The sequence below is a fragment of the Rhagoletis pomonella genome, unplaced genomic scaffold, assembly GCF_013731165.1.
Source record: "Rhagoletis pomonella isolate Grant_MI unplaced genomic scaffold, Rhpom_1.0 Rhpom_scaffold_00003, whole genome shotgun sequence".
Classification (NCBI taxonomy): Eukaryota; Metazoa; Arthropoda; class Insecta; order Diptera; family Tephritidae; genus Rhagoletis; species Rhagoletis pomonella.
The window spans coordinates 82,991,870-83,012,282 of NW_023458557.1; the positions used below are offsets into that span (position 1 = coordinate 82,991,870).

Below are 20,413 nucleotides of genomic sequence, written 5' to 3' on the forward strand. Positions count from 1 at the left end.
GTAGATTGAATCATAAAAAAAAACAACTGATGATTGACTTGAAATGCATGGCTAAAGGAGCGTTGATAGGTGAGTGATAAAGCTGCGGAAAAGAAAATCACTACAAATAATCAATCAGAAGGATTTAAAAACCGCATGCCAGTTTAAGCTGCAGTGTTGGACAGTATATTGTTCGCTTTATGCATTCTATGTAAAATCCAAAAAAAAAAAGTTAACAAACTTCATTTGACTACACTATAATGTGTGTGTGGATGTTTACAGGTATAATTACGGTGACCATTTGTACTGATTTTGGCGGGACAGTACCGATTTTGAGAAAATGGTCCCGCTGAATATTTTTTTCAAGTCGGCATGTATAAGTGTCCCGATTTTTCATATTTGTACAGATTAACTACCGATTTTCAGTGTTTTATTTATTAATTAAATAACAGTCTCCCTGTACGCTGGCGCAAAAGCAATTTTTCGTACAAACGTGGCAGCACTTTCGTTACCACAAAGGACATAGAATATAAGGAAGCCATAAACTTAGCATCTTTGGTTATGTTTTATCCTGGCCAAGTAGTACTTTCGCTATATTGTCTAAATTTTTTTAAATTTTTTTTAATTGTTTGTTAAGTTTTTTATGAAACGATTCTAACTTAAATTTAGTGAAATTATAAAAAATAATACTAAATGTCGAAGAAATGATGGATATAAGAAATATAAGCTGTAGATACAGTGGCGAAAATATAAATAGGGAAGAGACATTCTAGCATTCTTTGGCTACTCCTCTCGATTATTTAATGTTTAATATTAATGTTTATAATTTTTTACGAAAGTGTAGCTCGTTATCTAACAAAGACCATGTAAGTCACAATTTCAAACTTTGTACAAAAATGAGCAAAATAAGACAAAGATATTTGAATATTTTGAGCTTTTTAATTAGATTTCTTATAAAAATTATAAGTACCGTTGATTTTTGGTAAGTTTTTTTGTGCTAATTTTTTCATACAAACAAATTTTTAAACTTAGTACTTTGTACTAAAATTTAATGGGCTACAAAATTGCATACTCAAGGCAGTTCTAGAAAATCTGATTAAAATGTTAAAATTTTGATCAACATTTGTAAAAAATCGTGGAATTTTTATAAATGTTCTACAAAGTTTTAAATTTTGACTTACATGCTTTTTTTTTTAAAAAATAATGTACATTTCTTAAACAAAAAAAAAGTAACCAAAACTTGCTAAAATGTCTTTTCCCCGTTTACATTCTCGCCACCGTATATATTGCGTGTATACATTTTTGTGATACTTTTTTCCACTTGTTTTTTTTTTTTAATAAAACTGTATTGAAAAATGTTATGTCTTTTTATTCTAAAAACAAAATTGTTTGTTCGGATTCGATGATTTAGAAATGTCCCGATTTTTGGCCACAGAAAGCTGGTCACCGTATGTATAATATGATACGATACTCTCTCTTTTGCTGATGTGAGCGAGGCTTTTATCTTGTGTTTGAGCTAGCAATAATAGCGAATGAAACCTATCGTGTCAGCTGGTGTGTAAAATGTTGGTATGCCAGATATGAACCCGCCAAAAATTGATTAAAAAATCATTGCTTCATGTCTTTTAATGGCAAACACATAGCGTTTGGCATTGTGCAGATTTTAAAAGCTAAGTTCTAAAAAGTATATGCATTCTCCTGCAGAGCTTTCTGATAAAAAAAAGCGCAACATTTTCGAGTAAAAATTTGGGTACATATTTTGTGTTTGATATCCATTTAAACTTACTTCTCTTACGACTGGGTACAGATTTTCTTCAAAATTGTTATAAGTAATTAAAAATCGCCAACCCCAAAGCATACGTTTTGGCATTTAAAACTAAAATTTGTAATATTTTCTGGTTTGTTTGGCCAGCTCATCCGCGTTGACCACTGCCGTTTTTAGCCGGAGTGTGACCTGAACAAGGCGGAAATTAATCCTTAATTTTACAACCTCCAGACTCGCCGCAGATTCACCTATACAGAGCATCCCTCTTAGTTCATGGTGCTATAACAATAATTATAATATTTAATTAATAAATAAGAGTTCGCTTTGTCGCCTTTTCAACTGTAAGATGCAGTGGCTTGAGTTCAAGAAACCAAGAACACGATTAGAAAGGTATTTTTCTGTAGATGTGAAGAGTTTTATGGTTCTAAAATGGGTGGAAAATTACGGCCAAAATCATCTTTTAAAAATGTCCGTATTTGTGTATAGTTGGTTTTGCAACCTGTTCAATTTGAGTTGTTTTCGCATTTGGTTTTACTTCGTATAAATAATAACGACTACGATAAAAAAGTGAAGGCAAAGTTGAAGCTAAAAACGAAAATGGAAGCAATGATAAATAATATAAGGATAACTGAAGCAAATTATTTACATTTTGCGATAGGAATCGAAATAAGTTCTGTCATAGAAAATGTAATTATCTAAAGTTATCATGTTACCGAAATTTATCGAATCATCGATGTTTACAGTTTCGATGTTTATCGAATTATCCATATTTGTTGAGTTATCGCAACGAATTTTCAAATTGATCAATGTTAATTAAGCTGTCGAAATTTATTGACACAGAAAACTAGTTATCGAAATTTACGGATAGTTATGGAACTATAAAAATAAATTTATCAAATTATCGGTATTTATTATTTATAGAGTTAACGAAATTTATCGAGCTATTCAACTTATCGACCTATCGATATTTATTGGTTTAGTGAAATGGGTCGATTCATCGGATCGAAGTTTTTGGAATTTTTAAAATATATCGGGCAATCGAAATTTCAAGGTTATATGTTTATCGAGTTTATCGAGCTATCAATGCTTATAGAATTTTATCGTGTTACCAGAATATAACGAGTTATCGGAATTTGTCGATAGTTTTCGAAAAATTTGGAGCTATCAAAGTTTACCGAGCTATCGAAATTAACAGAGGTTTCAAAGGTTTATCGAGTTATCGATTTTTATCGAGATATATACATTTTTGTGTTATCGAAATTTATCGAGACCACGAAGCGCGAAGTTATCGGAATTAGTCGAGTTATTGAATTTTGTACAGCTATCGGATTTTAGTGGTTTTGAAATTTACGACAAACTGGAATGAATCGGGTTAGTTCCAAGTCTTCCCGAGGCCTCCAAAGACCTTAGTTCCAAAGCAGGGGATTTAAAAAAAAAAACTAGACAAACGGTCGAATTTCGACATTAACAGGTGAAAAGGTGATCCCCAAAGTAACAGGTACTTACTTTGACTACACCGCGGTGATGACTGAAAAGTCAGTGAGGTTTTCTGTAGCCTCTATCAGCGCTAAGTCACCTGACCCTGATGGTGTATGTATATAAATGTGATCAGATTGGCCTTTTTAAGGCTAGATTAAGCATTTAGTTGTGTGCCATTGGGCCAGGTTTTTAAATCCACCTTTGTGCTAGGCTTTTTTATAAGTTTTTTTTTTTTTATATCAAATATTCATTTTAAAATTCGGACCGGAATTTATGGAATCAAACAGTAGTAGTACTAAAAAAAAATTTGTATTTCAAACGCTACTAAAGCCACTTTTATGAGAAAATCAGTTCTTAGCATTTCACTAAGGCACAATATTTAAAGAATATAATTTTTACTGAACTTGTCCAGTAAGTCAAACGTTTTTTTTTTCGTATGAATTTACTGACTCCTTTTTAATTTAATTGTACACAGGATTTGCGTTTGACAAACCTGGTCACACTAGTGTGCATCCGAAGATGCTACAGTATTGGAGAAAAGTTAAAAGTTAATCTTCTATCCCACACCAGGAGGTAATAATCATGAGCTAGCAATAAGCTTCAGAAAATGTTATCAATGAATACTCAGGCAAAGAAGCCAATACCTACATACATATGCTTCCGGCTGGTTCTTATTTAGCGAAAATATTCAGTTATTATCGCCGAGGCCAGTTCCTATACATACATATTTTCTTAAAATAATTTACTTAGTATGGAATGAGTCTTTGAGTATAATTTGCATACTGTTTTGATTACAAATAAAAATTTATTTTAGTAATTTGATAATCCACCATTTTGTGTGGTCATCCTACAACCTCTAGGCTAATATTCGCCTGCTCCCTTGAAAATATTTATTACACCCTATGTACAGCCAAAGCCGCGCAAACGTGTGACAGTCCGCCGACGGCATACATATGTATGTTTGTACACTTTCAAAACAAACACCAATAGCCGCTTTTCGCTTACATTTTCCTTATGTTTCCCTGAGGCTTTTAATTGTCGTAAACATGAAAATGCCCTTAAGTAAATTAGCATAGCACTCATTTGAACGTAAGCCAAGTCAACAAAGCGAAGGTGAAGAACGTGAGCCCTATGTGCGTAATGGTCCAGCAAACTGTCTTGATTGTTGACATATCTGACAGCGGCAGTGAGTTTAAGTGAGAAAGTTGCGTAAGCTTAATTAGTAGATAAATTATTATTAGATAAATTAGATATAGGAGCTCTGCAAGGTAAAATCGCTGAAATGCTTTTAATCAAACTCAGGTAACTCGTCTCAGAGTCTAGGCGGCATTTAAACGCTTCAAAACCAAAGCTGGATATGCATTTTTGGTAATTCAAAAACTGGTTGAGAATTTTTAATCAGCTAAAAAGGTGATATAAATTAATAGACGATAAAAACTGGACATAAATGCATGCTCATTTAAAAACCGATTTTTTTTTTTTATTGTGAATTTGTTCGTCATTTAAAAATGGACATAAATTAATGGTAACTTCAAAACTGGATATTAATTTTTGTGTAATTTAAAAAGTGTATAAAAATGTTTGCTACTATAAAGATTTTATATGAATATTTGATGACTAAAAAGCTAGACATAAATTTTTGGCCATTCAAAACCCGAGCATTTTTTTGTAACTAGGTAACTAACTAGTAGTTTAAAAGCTGGTTATTACTTTTAGTCATCTTAAAAGTGGACATAAATTAATGGTAAAAATAAATATGACATAAACTTTTGGTAATACAGTTTTAATTTCTGACATTTAAGAAAGTGAACACAAATTGATGATCATTAAAATTAGACTTTTTCCCTAACAGAATTTTTATAGTTATTTAGAGACTGACCATATAAAACAGAAAGCGAAAAGGTGAATAAATTCTTATGTCTATAAAAAGTAGAAAAAAATGTGGACACTAAAATGGAAGTTGTGAACACTCCCCAGTTTTATGACCATATATAAATCTTTTAAAGGTTAAATATTATATCCGCTTACGACTGTCAATTTTATATGTTCAGTTTTAATATAACTCATATATATACCAAACTTTCAAATGTTTAACCTCATATTTATTATATTTGGCTGATTTTAAATTACCCAAAAGTTTATGACCTAAAAATTATGTCTAGTTTTTAAGTTACCAGAAATTTACATATGTCCAGTTTCTAATTAGTCAATAAATCATATTCACTTTCTCATGGCCAAAAATTTACATATGTATGTATATCGAGTTTTTAAGTTTAAGGCAATAATTTATTCCAAATTTTATGAAATCCAAAATATACTTCCGACTTCCGAGCGGCAACTGCTGTTAGAAAAAAGATTTTCCAATGTAGATGTTGATCGGACTAGGGAATGAAGCCAGGTCCTACGGAGTGGTAGGAAGTGGCCTTAAACACTTAGCCACATCGGCCAATTTTTTAGTGTTCAAAAATCTCTGTATCTCTGTCCAGTTTTCTAGTTACCCAAAATGTATGTCCTGTTTTCATGCAACCATTAATTTATGTCCAGTTTTTATTTGATCAAGAATGTTTGTATGTCAAAATTTTTAAAGAAAACAAATTTATTTCCAGTCTCTAATGACCGAAAATTTATGTCTCGTTTTTTATTTACCAATAATTTATGTCCAGTTTTTATTTTATCAACAATTAAAACCCAATTTAGAAAAAAACCAGTACCCATTCAGCCACATCGCCCAATATTTTAATGACCGAAATTCTCAGTCCAGTTTTTAATTTGCCAAAAATTGGTTTTCAGTTTTTATATTAGCAAAAATTTTTATCTGTGTTTTATTTGGGAAGAAATGCATTCCGGACTTTTTAAAGAACAAAAATCTATTTTCTTTTTCTTATGACCAAAAATGTATTTCCTCTTATTAAATTTCCAATTACTTATGTCCACTTTTTATTTGATCAACAATTAAAATTCAATTTTTATAAAAGCTATAATTTTTATAAAATCTATGTGCTATAGAGTTTTCCAACGACCACAAATTTTCTTCCAGTTTTTAAACTATCAAGAAATTATGTTAAATTGTTAAATGATTAAAAGTTATTCCAAGCACTTAAAGAACCAAAAACATATCGTCACTACACACGAATAAAAGCGCGCTAGTGTTTTGACGTCGAAAAACGACGCGTAAAAAAAATTTACGAAGAAAAACGCTTAAGGAAAACTTCGGCGAAAAAAGACGCGTAAACATAGATTTATACCTGGCCAGGCGCTGTCACTTCAGCATCATTCCCTAACTACTCTTTGGGGAATTTACATGCTGTTACACCCGCAAACATAGTCGACCACGAAAATAAGTTTACGGGTCTTTCTTCGCGGTCAACTTTTGAGCGTGTGTCTTTATTCGTGTCTAGTGACGATATGTGCAGTTTTCCAATTACAAAAAACTTATTTTCAGTTTTTATGTCATCGATTAGTTTTTTAAATTGCCATAAAATTATGTGCTCTTTTAAAAATTACCATACATTTATGTCCAAAAATTTATGTCCTGTTTTCAAATTACAAAAGTTTTTGACAAGTTTTTAAATGGCGCGTTTTAATTTATCAAAAATGATTTAAATTTTTTTAAATTACAATACATTTATGTCCAAAAATTTATGCTCAATTTTAAAGTTACCAAAAATTTTAGTCCGGCTTTCACATCACAGTAGTTGTTGACCAGCTTTTGAATGGCTAAACAATATGTCCGGCTATGATTTCTATTTTTTGCATCAACGAAACTTTTTCACCAGTTTTTTAATTACGAAAAAATGTATTCCCAGTGTTTGTATTAAGGAAAAATTAAATATCAATTTTTTAAAATCAAGCCATTTATGTCTAACTTTTGAGTGACAAAAAATTTATGTAGTTTTTTTTTTAATTAACAAAAAAAGTGTCTAGTTTTTTAATTACAAAAGAAACTAAATATATATATTCGGGATTTGATGTTTTTAATTACCAAAAACTTATTTCCAGTTTTTAAAGTACGAATAATTTATGTTCAGTTTGTGTACCATGGAAAAAATGTTACGCATTAAAAAATATATATAATTTATATGTATATGTCCAACTTTTAAGTAACCAAAAATGTATGTATATTTCTACATTTAATACTAGTTTTCAATGCCCAAAAAATTATGTCCAATTTTTGCTTTCCAGCATTCATTCAGCAAGATGTGTATCTGCTCTCCAATGCTATAGCTCTAATCTACAACCTGATTTTAAAACTAAACTTTTTATTTGTATTTTTGCTTTTTCATCTGCTACCTGCAGTAAAGCTTTTCGCCAATCGTCAATCAAACCATTTTGCTTCTGTACAATTAGTAACTAACTTGCTACAGCTTTCCAGGTAAAAAATCCAATCACTCGCTTAGCATGTGGGTTGATAATAAACACCAACAGTTATTTTCAATGCGCAATAAAAAAAAAAAAAACAACAACAACAGTTAAGCATTTTTAATTGCATTTAACAGTGTTGCGTGCGATTTCCAACACCTTAACCCGCGACTCATGTCAAATTGCGTTCGACGCGGCGTATACGCAACCAATGCTATTTAGCCACAGTAGCTGATTCATCAGCATGGGAGCGCTGTTATCAGTGCACAATAATGCTTAGATATGCATGTAGTAAAATGTATGCGTATGCAAATGTAACACTAGCTAACATTGTAAATAAGCGCGTGAATTTTTGGCTGATTTAAAATATTTCACACGCTGTTGCCTGGCTGAAGTAGTTGAGTGCAAACACAATTATATGAACGCATAGCGCGTTCGTTAATTAAAAACAGCATCTCTCTTTTTCTCTCCCTCTCTCTCTCTCTCTCTGTCTACTACATACTTCTAAGCAAACCAGCATATAGAAATGCATAGCAACACTGTCGCTTCTTAGCGGCAGCTAATTCAGTCTTACCAAAAACACTTGAGTCTTAATTAAATTAGCATATTTGTGTACGAAATTAATTGTTTGAATAGTGACGCGTTTTTAGCGATATACATATACATACATTCGCATGCACGCATAAATTAAAAAAAAAAAAAAAAAAAAAAAAACGACTAAGCTTTTATCATCTGCTTGGCGCTAAATATAGCCCATAAATATTTTAATAATTTCAAGTATGCAGCATTCAACACCAGCGCTAAGTGTTAAGCGCGCATTCTCAATGTAAATACAATTTGTCTCATCTTACAATTTTTGTGTGCAGGCAGCTGGGCTAATTCAATGTTTATATAAGTAAGTTGTCAAATTTAAATGCGGCTTACTTACTTAGGTAAACTCAATTAACATCGGTGAAAACATTTATTTTATTTTTTTTTTAAACTGTCTTAAGAGAAGTAGTAAAGCGAAAATTTTCTAATAACGCACGTATGGTGGCTTAAAGATGCAGGAGCAATGGGCAATTTATTGTAAGCTCGATTAACTGAAGCCTCACAAAGTTTGAATCTAAAAAAGAACTCTCCGGTAGGCACCCATGTGTGTGCAGTGAATAAAAGGGCGCCCACAAACACAATGGAAGCGCAAGCGTAAAAGGACCTATCTGCATTCAGAGCAGAGATGTACAACAGACGCAACATCGCAGAGAAGAAAGGCAATTGGCGAAGTTTTTTGGTAACAACCCAAACCAACGAAAGGTTGTAGAGCCAAATCAGAAGAGGTAGAAGTTTGGAGATAAACCTTTTAATAAGAAAGAGTACCATATGACCTTTGATGTCTCACAGTCATCACTGAAGTGGCGAACAATTTTCTTGTAACGTTTTTGATGACCCAAAAATAGAGTGATGATTCTATTAACAACTACTTCTTATCAACAAAACAAAAAAAAAAAAGAACAATAATTACAAATGTAAAAATTATTAAGATGGTATAGCACCGTAACTGGTTTGTCTGCGAACACAATGCTACATAAGGGCGATCCCACCATCACGGGTGCAACATTTGTACAGAAAAAAATGGTCTTTATTGTATAAATTTAAGTATGAAGTACTCAACAATTCTACATTTTGATAAAGCTACACCTAATTGACTATTATAAGAGTTATTACAAAATACGAAAGAAAATTCCAGCTAACTTTCATATGGAAAAAATCTGAGTTATTTTCTTCTATCACGGCTGGAACAAAAAATAGAACCTGCTTTTTGGAGCAGATATATTTTGCGGAAACTCTGCGAATTTATTTCACTTTTCTCTGTGTACTTGCTGTCTTATAATAAAACAAAAATAATCACGAATAAAAACAAACTTAAAACTACAAAAAAAATTATTGCTTTATTACAAAAAAAAAAAAAAAAAAAAAAAGAAAAACCGAAATTCCTCTGTCACGGATGGGACAACGTTTGTCACGAGTGGGGCACGTACGAATTTTTACATGTAAACGAGCTTTATTAAAAAATATAGCAAAGCATGTAGGGGTTCAATTCACTCACTTTTTATCTAAGGAGAGTGCCTTTTTAACCGACTTCCAAAAAAGGAGGAAGTTATCAGTTCGTCGGAATATTTTTTTTTTTTTTTTTTATGTATGTTACCGCATAACTTTGGACCACGTCAACCGATTTCGATAATTCTATTTGCATCGGAAAGGTAGTGTCTCAGAGGTGGTCCCATACTAATCTGGTTAAGATCCGATCAGCGGATCATGAGATATATATATATATTTTTTTTTTTTATATGAGAGTTGAAGTCGGTTTTTTTTTTTTTTAAATTACTAGTTTATTATTATTATTACCTTCCTTTTATTAGCTCGGGATGTAACTATGTAATATTGATGCGCCTAAAAGATGCAGCGATTTCTATTCTCAAGTTACATACCTGATGACAGTACGAATGGCAATTATAATAGGGAGGTTTTAGTTTTTTAAACTATAATTTTATTTTTTATATAGAAGAAAATGCCTAGCACCGTCAGCCAAAAAAAAAAACTTATTAAAAATCAACGCGATTTCTTAGCGTCTTGAAATTTTCACATTTACATACTTCAATTTAATGGGTCATAAAACTACATATCTATAAGTTTTCAAAAATTCTAAATAAAAAACAGTTTAAAATTTGTGGCTGTAATTGTTAGTTTGCTGAATTTTTATAATTTTTGTACGAACTTTGAAATGTGGATCTGCTAGACTGTGCACTAGACTTTTATGAAAAAAAAAAAAACTATAAGTATTAAATAAACAAAAGAAAAACCCAAAACTGGTCAAAATGTCACTTAATTTAATCAGCTGACCACAAGGGTATATAGGTAATGGGCGATTCCGCGCTTCGTCATTTGAATTTAAAAAAAAATCGTCTTCCACCTTGGGTCAGCCATTTTGAAATTTTAAAGTTTGATACCACATTTGAGTCCAGCAACCCCGTAATCTCCCAGAGTATCAAGTTTCGAGCAAAAAAAAATGTTGAATTAAAAAAATCGTCCTCCATCATGGATCCGCCAGTTTGTCTTTTGAAAAACGTCAGTCGATTTGTCTACCTATCGTTTGTATCACGTTAATTTTGATGAAAGATCATTAAACACTTGTTAAGATCTATTCAATTAAGAATTAGTTGCTTACATCATCAAATTTTTCGTTGTTTACTTCCATATTTTTAGCAAATGTAAATTTATTTATCTATTTTTGTTTACAAATGCAACACAGATGATCGCTTTTCATGAGCTTGCCAGAAGTAAGGAAGAAAAGGGACGATAGGAAAAATGGAAAAAGGGTTTTATTTGGCTTGAAAAAGTTTTCATTTGAATTGTAAAGGGTTTCATATGATTTGAAGAAGTTTTCCTTTGACTTGAAGAAGGTTGAATATGACCGGAAAAATGTTAAATTTACATTCAAATTTCAGCGGAACTATTTTAAACAAGGACCACACAAGTAGTAGAAGCAAAACAACAAAAAATCACGTTCTTATTTTATTCTATATTTTTAAGAAGTGGCCACGTACTTACAAACAAATCACCTCACGCGTGTGACAAAGTTCACATAAGTAGTTATTTGATATTAGATTCTGCATTCCACCTTTTTTCGGACAGCTTTAATGTGATGAAAGTTCGAACCTCGAACCTAGTATCCGTTCAGCGTTCGGTCATTGCAAAACAGCTTGCATTTTCTGAGATTTTTCGTGGCCGGATGATAAATAACACGGATTAGTGAATTCTTTGCCTGATTGGATGACATAATTGTCATCTTGGCTTATCATTTTTTCTCTCACTAATTATTTCACGTCTCCGTCAACTCGATCATACGCTCATTCTCCTTATGAACCATGAGATATCTCAACGAAGCTTCGTATGTACATATGTATGTACCTTAGGTTGCTCTTTAACGAAGGAAAGACGATACTAAAAATGGGCGAAGTCGGACAATAACTACCCTTATCTCCCATATAAGGGTTATTGCAAAAACTATGATACTTCCGCAAATACTAGATCCAATTTTTGAAAGTTGGAATGTGAAGTAGGCAATTATGAAATTTTTGAAAAATGGCAGTTGCACCACCCACTCATGATGAAATGCCCAAATCTCAGTAGCCGCTTTACTAACCACCATAAAACTTATTACGAATATTGCTTAGGGTTTCACTAAGAAACTCGTTGAAAATTTTTGAAATCGGACATTAAGCAAGCCCACTTCCCATATAGCGGTAAATTTCAAAATTTTCGTTTTTCCTGAAAAAAAAAACAAATCATAGACTGTGCTGTGTGATAATTTGCTTTTGTTAAAAATTGCCGCTATAAAAATGTAACATTTGATATTCTTAGAGAAAGTAAAATGAAATATAAAAAACGGAGTTATTTTTTGTTTACTTTATACTCACGATCATGCAGATTTATAATTTTCACGGACAGTAATTTTTCTGCCATCGAAAATACAGTATAAGATAGCAAGTTATACACGCACATTTTTGTATTAATATTTAGACTACTAATAATTTCCAATAAAGAATGGAAATCAAACTGTTATAAAGACAGTCGTTTTCTGTCTATTAAAGAATAAATACTGTTTTAATTTAGAGACTCTCGATTTCAATTTTTTTTTTTAATTTGTATTTAACTAATTTTTTTTCCGAAATACCCATAAGCGGACATCTGTCATAGGCGGGCAAAAAGTAGGTATCCATCGGTGTCCGCTTATGGGAGATTTCACTGTATTTGACACAAATGTTATGCCGTTAAATACTGCCTACCCTGCACTATTAACCAAATAAAGGATTCATGTTTTATCTACTGCACGACAGCGACAATGAAGGCGCATAATGAAATAAAAATAGCTAAAAGCAATCTCATCTTGTAACTCTCTAAATAAATGTGCGTACCACTCAAATAGGTGACTCAAGCTTTATGTTTCCTTTAAATCAATGTAAATGAAACCATCATCTTGCTGTACATCTACATTGAAATAAATAATAATAATTGGATATTTGTGTAAATTCCACTTTTTCATCATCTCACATATATGTATGTATAGCTGTAGTTTTAAATCAGGGTTGTTGCGAATATTAGCATTCGCATTCGCAACCGCGGAACTTCCGCATCAATTTTAACATTCGCATTCGCAATAATCAATGCGGAGCTTTTGCGAATGCGAATATTGTGCAAGTGCACTGTTAAAACGTATATCTGGCAAACAAAAAATTTTAGCCAACATTTTTTGCCTGTGGAGATGCTACGTTAAGGCTGTCCCCCCTACCTACTATTATCTAACTCTTTGACTTTACATTGCGATGAAATGTTCAACGGCTGGCTATACGACTATTTGCGCGTTAAAAGATTACCTTTAATTAGTTAAGAATTATGCAACTATCGAATATTATTTGTCAAAGGTCTGTTGAAAAAAACAAGATGTATCGCTAGTTTTTTGTTCTACTTTTTTTTAGAAAAGTATAATTTTTTATTGTTTTCTCATAAAACTTATTATTCTTAAGTTCCGTGTTTTCTTTTATTAGTCTTTCAGCTTGAAAACAAAAACATTTATTTTAATTTTGTATAATTTGTCAAAATTAGCACTCATCGAAATAACGATAAAATGATATAAGTAAATAAGTTGACAGCCAAGTTCACAAATTAAATAAGAATTAATTCAAGGAGAATTTAACATCTATTAAGGAGTGGGACTTGGCATGTAATATATGTATCATTTGTATAGTATGGAAAGGAATGAAACAACAAAACGCATTTGATGGCTTATGGTACCGACAGCGATGAGTAATTAATTTTGACTGCCTGCAACTAGGAAAAGCCGAAACTAACTACAAGCTATTCATTGCAACTCTTTCGAAGAAGTCATCCGGGAACTAAGCAAATCTGAGACCTTTATCGTCCGTGATTCCATAATTCAAATCATTATAAAAAACGGGGTACCTTTTTAACAAAATAACAAGATTTTAAACTAATTCTGCTGGCAGCCACGACTTTCAAAACAGATTTTTTTTTTCGAAATTTCCATTCCTAGAAAATAACAATTTATTTGCCATATCCACCTATTTACACCTATTAAAAATTAATTACAAAAACTAAAATCGAAAATCACTGATGACGTAACAAGTTCTCCAAATTCTGAAATAACCAAAAGAATTGGTTCTCCAAATTGCAACACAACGGTGTTTAAGCAACGATCTTGCCATTATGCTAGATTGTGAAGAAGAAAGTCAGGAGGATACATCCGACATTTGCAGCCCCGATGCAATTCTCAAAAGGGAATCATTGCACCGCAATAAAAAACAAAAAAGAAATATAACTGAAGGTCCTCTCAACTGGTGAAGCGTCAATCGAAAAGAATTTTTAATTTTGTTTTTCAAGTTTGTCACCTCGAGCGACCCGTTACGTAACAGGCTGTAACCCGAAAGGCAGAAAAATTACTCTTTCTTAAATACAATATTCCAATTTTCTAATGTAAGTACTAAATAAAAAATAAAAAAGAAAACATTATTAAAAATTACCAACTTTTCCATTTTTTATTTACCTACTCACTAAAATTATTTCTTAAAAGTATTTGATATCCGCATTCGCATCCGCATCCGCGGATGTCTAAAATTTCACATTCGCAACATCCCTACTTTAAATCTTTGCCTATTCAAACTCTTTACGGGTACTTTAAATAACACTGTAGGAACGCTAAAATTACATTAAAAAAAAAAAAACGCTGAGACAGGTAAACTTAATTAGGTGGGATTCTAGAAATCGCTACCCTAAAATTTCCATTGCTAAAAATCTCTAAATGAATAACGCGTGTGCCTAATTTTTTTTTATTTTTTCCCCTGTTAAAGTTTGATTTTTTCATAAAAATTAAAATATCAAGCGTCCTGATCTTGGTAAACCGAATACACATGCGTTAGCTACGATTCAAAATTTAATTTCCATGTTTCGCAATTTTTTTCTGCAATTTCAATACTTGAGATTTTTTCCTAAAATGTAATTTGTGTATCTTTTTAATTTAAATTTTAAACTTTTCTTAATAATTTTCTGAAATTGCAATTTTGTATGCCTCAAAACTCACCCTTGTGTGTGTGTGTGTGTGTGTGTCGTAAAACTTGCTGAGTGTCACTCGAATAGCGTCTGTTACACTTGAAATTCGCAAACTTCACACAGTTTTATTTGTTTTTCCAACACTTGTGTTTCAAAGCGTTTGTCTTCTCCAAATAACTTTATTCACAACTTTTGCTGCCAACCACTAGTCTTTCCGCGCTTTTACAGTTTTCACACAAAGTGCCGCTTAATTCAAAAAACAACACTATCAATTTCAAAATACAACTGTTTGCCAAACAAATAAAAGTATTTGAACTTTGTCAAGTGCTTAAGCACTGGTTGCGCGCTGCTGTTATTGCTGCTGTTGGCAGAGTGCACTGCTATAAATCTGAATGAACAGTGAAAGCAAGTCGGCACAGTTGGCGGGATTTATAGTAGTGCACGATGACGACGACGACGACGACGACGACGACAAGCAGCAACAGCAGCAGCAGCAGAAGCAGCAGCAGCGACAGCGGCAGCAACACAAGGCAACACACGATTTAGCAACGCCAAAGTAGCGCACACGAACCACGAACTTCACAAGTGGAGTAGCAGCTGAAGCAGTGGCCAGCAGGTAACAAAAGCAAACACGACGAGTTGTCGCTCGGACCAATGTGTGAATAACTGTGTTGCTTTGTGTAGAACTGTAACTGTGTGTCGGCGTGTGAACATCTATTTATGTATATGTATGTGTGCGCGCAGAATTGTGCTCATTAAGTTTTACACCAGCAACGATATTCATTCGGCGGGTTAGCGGCAATTTGTTTTTTTTGGCGGCAACAGTTACTATTTCGAAAATTCTACGTAGGCACATCAAAACGGAAGTGGAGAGTTATCGCGCCGCGCCGATTGTGAACGAGCTAACGAGCGAGTATGCCAAGTTACGTGTATTTGTGTGTGTGTGTGTGTGTGTGTGTATGCACATTCATATGTATGTTAATGTGCCCTTACTTTTGCCACAGGTGAGCGCACACACACGAGCCCTATACGAATCAACGAAACGGAAACGAGATTGTGCGCAGTGACAGAACATATTTAGCCACAAACAGACAGAAGAACAAAACGACAGCCATCATGACACACAAAGCAGGCAAAAGGGAAGTTAAACAAACAGAAGAGCGGGACTAGCTCGTAAGCGTTGTGGTGGCATGCAACAGCCTGACTGAGCACAATGTCTCGCGTGGTCAACGAGGCGTGGTGTGGCTGTGTGTACGCGCCTGTATGGCGGTGGCGTATGAGCAACATTTGGTCGCTTTGTGAGCGCGGCCACGTACATATGTATGTATGTGTATGCAGTTGTATGTACTACATTCATATGTATGCGCCATGCAACACGTGGTACTATGGCGGCAGCAAATTTGCATCGTTAATTTTTTGATTTTTCCCATCATTTTGCCAAAAGCAGCCAGCCTACATATGTATATGAATTTCCATGCATTTGTTTGTATGTAGATTGTAATTTGTGTGTCTCGCAAGCGTTCAACAGTTGCTCGCACACGCAAACACACATGCATGTACAGTGGCGGTGAAATAAATAGGGACGCAAGATTTTAACAAGTTATGGTTATGTTTCCTTGAATTTTTTTATTTTTATTTTTAATAATTTTTGAAGTGAAACTTCTTTGCGCTCACGACACGATCACTGGGCTCTAATTCCAAACGAAAAAGCGACAGTAGAAGAGAGGGGGGGCCCGGTGGGGGTGGGCACGATTAAGATTAAAATTGAGATTCAGAGTCATATTCAGATTGAGGCTAGATTGGGATTGAGGTAGAGATAAAGATTGAGTTTAAGATTAGGATTAAGACTGAGATTAAGATTAAGAGTGAGAATAAAACAAGATTGAGATTAAAATAAGAATTAATATTAATATTATGATTAACATTGGATTGGAATTAAGGTTGACTTTAAGACTATGGTTAAGATTAAGATTAAGGTTAAGTGAGATTGAAATTAAGATTAAGATTATGGTTAAAATCAAGATTAAGATTATGGTTAAAATGAAGATAAAGAGGAGTAATATTGTTATGACAAAGACTAAGATTAAAATTGGGTTTAATATTAGGATTAAGACTAAGAGTGTGATTAAAATAATATTAAGATTAACATACGGATTAAAATTAAAATCAAGATTAAGATTATGATTAAGATTAAGATTAAGGTTGAGATTAAGACTATGAATGAAATAAAGATTAAGGTAAAGACTAAGATTTAGATTAAGATTAAGATTAAGGTTACGATTAAAATTAAGGTTAAGGTTAAGATGAAGCTTAAGATTAAAATCAATGCTAAGATTAAGATTCCCTTTGAGATTGAGATTAAGATTAGGGTTAAGACTTATAGTAGTATTAAAATAAGAATGAGATTACAATTAGGAATAAGATTTAGACAAAGATTCAGATTACGATTAATATTAAGATTAAGATTAGGATTAAGCATTAGATTAAGATTAAGATAAGTATTAATATTATGAAAAGGACTAAGATTGGGTTAAAACTAAAAGTGAAATTAAAATAAAATTAAGATTTAAATTAGGATTAAGATTAAGATTAAAATCAAGATTAGGATTAAGATTATGATTAAGACTAAGATTAAGATTAAGATGAAGGCTAAGATTAAGACTAGGATTAATATTAAGAATGAGATTAAAATTAAGATTAAAACTAAGATTTTGATTAAGATTAAGATGAATAATAAAGTAATCGTCAGTCGCGCGTGGGATCAATACACAAGTTTTTTTTTGTAAAAGTTTAGCATACTAACGAAATCTAACCAAAACTGTGTTTGTAAGTACGAATTTCAAACTTTGTGCGAAAACGAGAAGAATTCATCAAATTTTCAAACTTTTTATTCAGAATTTAAAAACGTATAATTAAGTACAGCTTTGAAATAGCTAGGACTTACCGCCAATTTTTGCAATTTTTTTACGGTGTCACGCATTTTTTTATACAAAGTATGTATGTATGTACTTATGTATTTATGTATGTACATTAAGATGGTCGAAAAAAGTTTAAAATGTTAATCTATCACCCCTAGGATTTTTTTTTAAGTATGAAAAAACAGTTTTTCGATCGGAGAGCTCTACATCTCCACAGGAGACTTCCAGTAATAATACCCAATTGTTTATTTTACCATTTTTTAATACTAACGACTTTTTATGAGTCCGCCATTGCATTTTTGGGGTTTTTGTGAACCTATAAAAAATAGCTCATATTAAGAAATGATTAAATAAAAACTTGGGTTTTGTTTTTGGAAATCTCCTTAAGAGAAACAGAGTTTCTCGATCGAAAATATTGATTTTCGAAGAAAACGTGTTTTCACTCCCATATAAAATACATGGAAAATTTCAGTTCTAAATATATTTTTTTAACAAGCAAATATGGGTATTCTTGTTTCCCCATTTACAAAAATCATAAAATTTTAACCTTTTTTCGCGCGTGTATTTTATTCAACAATTTTTGTATGTGGAGGAACAAAACTTTAAACAAAATTGCATACTTAGATTTTTTTTTTAATTCTAAATATAAAGTTTGAAATTTTGATAACCACTTGTTGAAATCGCCTTACTTTTATAAATCTTGTACAATGTTTGAAATTTGGACTTAGTACATGGGTTTTGTTACATAGTGAGCTATACTTTTATACATTTATAAAAGAAATAATAAACATTAAATAAACAAATGAAAAATATCCGAAAATTTGTTAAAATATTGTGTTCCCATTTATTTGCCCGCAACTGTATGTACTCTTTTTCCGCTTTATATCGACACTTAATTTCTGCCAAAATTATATTTCTGCTTAATTGTCATCAGGCGTGCGCCGGGCCAGTTCGGTGTGCAGCCGTTTTGCACCGGACTTCCTTTATGCTATGCGCGCTTTGTTGCTTTCTCATTTCATTTTTCGCTTATCGTCTATTTTTTTTTTTTTTTTTTTTTGTATCATCAATTATAATTGATAATTATCATTTATGGATTTTATTGCGATTAAATACAAATTACTCACCGCAATAACACTTCGCGGAATGATAGATAGTTTCCTCTGCTATCGACTTCCATATTTACATATAAAAAATGCAATTAACCACCACGCATGTGGCAAGTCATCATAAAGCTATAAATTATGGTTCAATAAAAAATTTCGCGGTTGACTTTGTACGCATTTGTAACGGTTGCTGTTTTAGTGAAGCAATACAACGCTTCCTAAACACAATCCTGCTCAACTTAAATTAGCATTAATTATTTTTTGACAATCGTTTGCTGATAAGATTAGCGCGACAGTACGAAAATTTTATTGGGGACGCTATTTTTACGATTAAGTGTTTTGCTGTATGGTTTCCTTGCTGAGTTCAAGGTTTTGTGATAGGTTAGTTTATTTTTCGATTCCAGTATTTTTCAGATCTAGGGCTTTATGGCATACGAGGTTTCCGAAGAGTGAGCTTCCGCTGTAAAATATTGTGCAATTTTGACTAGACAAATATAATTCTCCCAACTGACCAAAACAACTTATTGTAACCAACTGATAAAATTAGAAATTATCATTTCTCATAACTCATAAATTTCCGAGTTTTGATACGATGGCAACACACTAACGTAGAGATTTTGTGTTTTCAGATGGATCAAAAGGTGAAAATGCGGAAACTGTTGTTTTTCTTTATCTTCATTTTTACCTTTATACTCTATCGATTGTAACATCCAACAAAATATCGATAACAAAATTGATGACAAATTCGATAAAAATTTCGATATCGAAATCAATAATAATATTGGTAGCGAAATCTATTAGAAAATCGATAAAAATATCCATAACAAAATTTGACAAATAATCCATAAGAAAAAAATCCATAAAAAATATCGATAAAAATATCCATAACAAAATTGATAAATATTCGATAACAAAATCAATAAATAATCGGTAACAATACCGATAAATAAACGACAAAAATATCGATAAATTATCGATGACAAGATCGATAAATAATCCTTTCCAAAGTCGATACCAAAATCGATAACCAATCGACAACAAAATCGATGACGAATTCGATAAAAATTTCGATAGCGAAATCGATAATAATGTTAGTAATAAAATCGATTACAAAATCGATAAAAGTATCGATTAAAATATCGATAACAAAATAGATAAAAATATCGATAACAAAATGGTTAAAAAATATCGATAACAAATTCGATAAAAAATCACAAAAAATCGATAAAAAATATCGATAACAAAATTCATAAAAGTATCTATAACCAAAAATATCGATAAGCCCCGCGAATCCCTAAAATCTCTAAAATCCCAAAATAGTTCCCAGATTGAGTCTCTGTGTCTCTACCTATATCCTTTTCTGCAATAATTACCTTTATTTTAATCTTTCTTCCTCTATCTTCATCTTTACTTTTATCGGTATCCTCATCCTCATCTTTTCCTTGCTTTGCTTTTATCCTTTTCTTTATCTATGTATGTACTGACCTTTACTTTCATTCTTGTATTGGTATTTTTCTAAGTTTTATTCTTTAGCCTTTTATTAGCAAGTTTTTTTGTAAAATTTATACCATGTGCATACACTCAAGAAGTACTTGTTTCAGCCCCAACCATTTCCGTTGCACCATTTCCGTGTGCAGTTTCCGTTGAATTTGGCAATTTACTCCCAACCAACCAACTGCTGCTAAAGAAGTTTCAGTCTTGAGGTC

At 32.2% G+C, this 20,413-nt stretch overlaps 1 protein-coding gene across 1 annotated transcript in view; it reads right to left on the reverse strand.

The window, feature by feature from the left end:
* The window catches only part of LOC118735688 (diuretic hormone class 2), a 66,084-nt gene extending 51,011 nt beyond the window's left edge, over window positions 1-15,073 (reverse strand). The window contains exon 1 of the mRNA XM_036465602.1: window positions 14,718-15,073. The gene's annotated coding sequence lies outside the window, so the exon portion shown is untranslated. The remainder of the gene's footprint in view (window positions 1-14,717) is intronic.
* Window positions 15,074-20,413: the final 5,340 nt, after the last annotated feature.